The sequence below is a fragment of the Schistocerca nitens genome, chromosome 9 (assembly GCF_023898315.1).
Source record: "Schistocerca nitens isolate TAMUIC-IGC-003100 chromosome 9, iqSchNite1.1, whole genome shotgun sequence".
In the NCBI taxonomy this organism is placed as follows: Eukaryota; Metazoa; Arthropoda; class Insecta; order Orthoptera; family Acrididae; genus Schistocerca; species Schistocerca nitens.
Window position 1 is genome coordinate 344,057,981 of NC_064622.1, and position 5,311 is coordinate 344,063,291.

At 39.5% G+C, this 5,311-nt stretch overlaps 1 non-coding gene across 1 annotated transcript; it reads right to left on the reverse strand.

Annotated features, from left to right (window-relative positions):
* Nucleotides 1–396: 396 nt before the first annotated feature.
* On the reverse strand, nt 397–471 carry Trnal-caa (transfer RNA leucine (anticodon CAA)). The gene has a single exon. It is a non-coding gene; the product is annotated as a tRNA-Leu (tRNA).
* Between the last annotated feature and the right edge of the window lie 4,840 nt (nt 472–5,311).

The window sequence follows — 5,311 nt, forward strand, 5'->3', positions numbered from 1 at the left end:
CACCGTTTCGGCTACGTTTTTCATTAATCAACGCGATATTTGAACAGCATGGGAAATCCAGGCGTATTTTTATTTAATGTTATTTGGTTTTAATTTAATGTTATTTGTAATGATGTTTGCCGCTTCGCAACATTGTGCAATACTCAAATATTACAATCTCCAAGGTTCTAGACGTCCCCAAATAATGACTCCAGTGCTAACATTAAACTCCTATAGATAGGTAATTAGGCTATTATTGTAGTGCGTACATATTTTTAAGTTATCATTCGTACAGACTACAAAAGCTTTCATGGGAGTGTCGTGGTATGAACATAGGTCACAGGCAGATGCCGGCAACTATATCTTAAGCATTACAAACCACACTATTCATGAAACTTCCTGGCAGATTAAAATTGTGTGCCGGACCGAGACTCGAACTCGGGACCTTTGCCTTTTGCGGGCAAGTGCTCTACCAACTGAGCTACCCGAGCACGACTCACGCCCCGTCCTCACAGCTTAACGTCTACGAGTACATCGTTTCCTACCTTCCTGGTTCTGCAAGGTTCGCAGGAGAGCTTAAGTTTGAAAGGTAGGAGACGAGGTACTGGTAGAAGTGAAGCTGTGAGGACGGGGCGTGAGTCGTGCTTGAGTAGCCCAGTTGGTAGAGCACTTGCGCGCGAAAGGCAAAGGTCCTTAGTTCGAGTCTCGGTCCGGCACACAGTTTTAATCTGCCAGGAAGTTTCATATCAGCGCACACTCCGCTGCAGAGTGAAAATCTCATTCTGGGCACACTATGCATGTTATAAGCTGATCACGTGATCGCGGTGTCACTTCATGCAATGACTTCTAAAATAAGAACACACATTAACATTACTGGTAAAATCTTGTTATGTGATTGGTTGGTTCATGATGTCACCTTAAACAAACGCAGGCATCCGTCGGCCTGAACAGACGTATACGGTAGCCAACACTTCACAGTGTTCTTTTCTTGGCAGCAGAAGGCAAAAACATTAGAGCTTCTGCACGTTGAGTATATAGAAACTCTTCGATAAAGTCAGCCATCAGTACCTAAGGAGTGCGTTGCAGCATTTTTAGATTTCCACAAGCAACAATCAGGTTAACAACGAATACTGTCGCTATCGGGTTTAGCGTAAAGGTTCATAACCTTTGTTTGGAACTCTGAGAGAGAATCGAGAAAACTGTAAATAGTAATAGAGGGAAGCGATCATTCGTCAGTGTGCTTGCAAAAGGTACAAGCAGGAAAGTATTTGTTGTTAAATAATGCGCTGCGGTAATTGTTTAACGCAGGATACCGTTGTATTTGCCTCGGCAATAGGCATAGCGGCAAAAATTTTGCGGGGAAGTTTTCGAAACAATTTACAGGAATTGTAAAAAATCTATGACTATGTCATATAAAGTAGAGATGGCTGACGTTGTGACATAATACTTTGTTGGGATTTTTAACAGAAGTGGGCTGTGTGACTATCTAACAACAAACAGGCGAACATTCGCTAATGCTACACATATGTCCCAGCCTTGTCAATCGTGATCGTCTCTATTTTTTTTAAAATGCTGTCTGCATTTCGACTGGAATACACCCCCAATATTAATAAAAAGTATTCCATTCCGTCTTGGCGTGGTGGTATAGCAACCATTTATTTCCACTATTAAAAAAACAGTCGTAGGTTGCATAATGTTATTTATTAATTTAAGAACGATGCGTTATCACGGCTGCTTCCTGTCCTATCTACTATATGTGGGCTTTTCAGGAATGCATCTATATTGTTCAGTGGCCAGAGTGCGGGCAGGGATGTGGAGGGGAGGATTCAGCCATTAACTAGAGCAATACGGATCGGTGATTCCCCTTCTGTCGGGTGCGTAGGATGCTTAAGCATCTCATATGTGGGCGTCGATGGCTTTTGAGCACTGTTGGTTTAGTCATCTCGTCGGCTTATCGAGGGTCAGCACGTGAACGCTGCTCAGGAAAAGCTAAATTCTTATTGGTCCAAAGAGGAAGGGGGGTTATGAGGATTCTTGAGGGTTGTAGGGACATGGAAGAGTGTCTCCGATCGCAGCTGTCTCTCTCCTCAGCCTCCAAGATACTAGTAAATAGTAACACAGGGTTGTAATCATTCATCACTGAGCTTGCAGAAGGTACAAGCAGGAGTGGAGTAACTAACATTTTTCACCATTTTGCAGAATCTGAAATACAAAACATCTAATAACGTACAAGACCCAAATTTAGAGAGGATGTCAATGTTTGAAATAAATATTTTGGAGTGCTCCAGCTTACTGACCAAAGTTTTCAAAATTTTCCGCCATTTTGCAGAATATCCCATGATTTCATAAAATTGTAGTAATTCAGCCGCACACTGTAATTTCAAAGTATCTTAGGTCATAAAATACGTTAATATTAACAACCATTTTGTAGGATATTCCAAAAAATTCCTGATAGCTTGCGGCTAATTGTGTTAAGGTATGAAATTTGAAGGTGGTCATTTTGGACCATAAATTGTGATAATGTTAACTACCATTTTTAAATACACATTATCACACAATTCGTCTGGAGTAATGGAGAGACTAACGTTTTCTCACATTTTTGCAGAATGTGTCGTGATGTCATTAATTTATGTACACACTGTATGGTCAAAGTATCTTATGTCTTAAATTACTAACAGCCATTTTGTAGAATGTGCATCATTAATTTATACGCACCATGTAATGTCAAAATGTTTTTTCTCATAAATTATGGTAGTATTCACCACCATTTTTTATGTAAGATAACTCTGGTGTTGGTGGCCCTCTAACTACAGCATACCGATCTCAAATGACATGCCTGAAGGAGCTGGGACAGTAAGAAATTTAGTTTTTTATTAATATGATTTATAACAAATAGCCACAGCCTGATCTCAAACAAACCTGACCCTCTCACTATGATGTACAGCCCTCGAATAACGTGGCCCACACAATTGCTCTAGTAATAGAAATAGGAATTTGTTTCTTATTGGTTCAGAGAGAAAGGGGCGGAGGAGGGGGGGGGGACCGTTTTTGCTCCATTTTCATATGGCTCTAGATGCATGGGCATGGTATCGGGTTACATATTGACCTTTAAAGTAACTTGATTGACAGAATAGCGAGAAGTGGTAATCAGTGTGTGACTTGTGCTGCCCTGATAAACTTAATTTCAACAGTCGCTGTTTCCCGTACAAGCACTGCCTGCTCTCGTTGAAAGTGACTCACTCTCAATTGCCGTAAGACTTGGGCGAGCATGTGACCGGTACTGGGTTCAATTCTGATCTTGAATGTACCACATACAATTACCTCAGGTGTGTGGGTGGGGCAGGGGGGAAAGGGGATGTCCCTGGGGGACGAGGGTGACAAGCCCATTTGTCTCAAGTGTAACATGATATGTCATATTGTGACAAGCCCATTTGTCTCAAGTGTAACATGATATGCCAGAAATCTTATATTGTCTCCGAAGGTCAAGAATATCTATAATTGTCAGTGTCCTCCTACTTGCATTTTATAAAGATCAAGCAGAATTAATTCTTTTCGCAAATGATACAAGTATTATAATCAGTCCCAATAAATGAACACTAATAAGGAAATTTTAATTGATGTGAGTAAAAGGATTGTTGTCTGGGTTTCTGTAAACGGTCGCTCTCTTGATTTTAATAAAACTTAACTTATTCTTTTATGACAAGTAAAGTGATAAATTTAAAACATGGGCAGGGTGTAGTAAAATAGAAACAATAATAAAACATTTTGGTTCCATGTATTATTGAGAATTCAAATAGGAAAAAAACCAGTTTTATAGAAGTTAAATAGCTCAATTCATTCACTTTTGCAGATCATGCTTTTTCGAGACTGTGAGAGAGACAAGTCATTTACTTTTTTCCATTAAATTCATATGGAATTTTATTCTGGGGCATCTCATCTGTAAGAAAGAAAGTCTTCATTACACAAGTGCGTACCACATATATGGTTTTCATCCTCGATCATCATGTAAACAACTGTTAAGGAAGCAGTTATTTTGACTACAGCATCGTACTATAAATATTCTTTGATGAAATTTGTTTCAAACAATCCATCAAAGTTCAGAAAGAATAACAACGTCCATATATAGAATACTAGAAGAAAAAATTATAATTCACATTAGCTCACAAATGGGTGAACAATACTGCTACGAGAGTCTTTGGTCACATACCCAATGATATTAAGTATCTGACAGCTAGCGTAGCTTATTTGGTGCAAAGGTGTTAAAATTTACTGGTGTTATTATGTTGTTTCCTGTTATATGAAATCATCTGTAAATGGTCAAAATACAATCTTGTTTACATATCAATTGAATTAATATCCTGGAAACTGACTCGTTTCACATAACTATGATATATCGTGCAAAGTAACCCATGAAAGATGTACAACTCCGGGAGAATCGCCTCCCTCAGCCCAACCGCTGTGGGCAAACAAAATGTCGTCGGCAAAAATGGCTTTTTAAGTCGGATAGACGGACCACAATGCAGTAAATCTTTCTCCGTTTCAGTGATTCAGTACTTTCTGTGGTGTACATCAGTCACAACTTCCACTATTGGAGCGTAGTAGCTTGAGAACAGAGAACATTTAAACTTTATCAGCAACGCAAAACTGGAAACAACATCATAGACTGAGGAACACAATACAGAAACACGCACTTGTGAGAAGGTCCTTAGATTCAATAACTTCGTCATTTGCTGAATTCTCACAAAATATTTTATGTCTTCCCTAGAATGACGGCAGTTGCGGCGACCGATGGACGCTTAACATATGACTCTACGGGAGGTTGCAGGTGAAGTACAGCGCCGCAGACTGGTCAGGAAATACTTTCCCTTTCCGTTTTCAAACAAACACCTTCCTGGGGGTGTCATGCTTCGCCGCTGTTCTATAGAAAGTGATGAAATATCTCCGGAAACGCAGCAGTTTCCAAGTGAAAATGCATGCACTCGTATGGTATGGTTATCACGAAAAGCCATCTCGATTTCATAGCTTTGTTCTACGTTTCTTGTTTTCATGCATTTATTGTTTTTAGAACACGTTAACTACATATTTCATGAAATCGACATCACAAAATATGATTTTTAGACGCTACACCTAAATTCAATCGGGCAGGTATCCAACACTGACTGAAGTGCAGACCAAGCAGTTAATAATCAAACATTCTTACTGACGAAATGCATCACTTGTGCAAGCGACGGTTAATAGACATGAAAGAAAACGATATACCTTATGACAGAGTTTCTTGTTGCCAATCTCTTGTCACCACTCTCCAAAAGAAATGCACACTATTTTTGTAAAA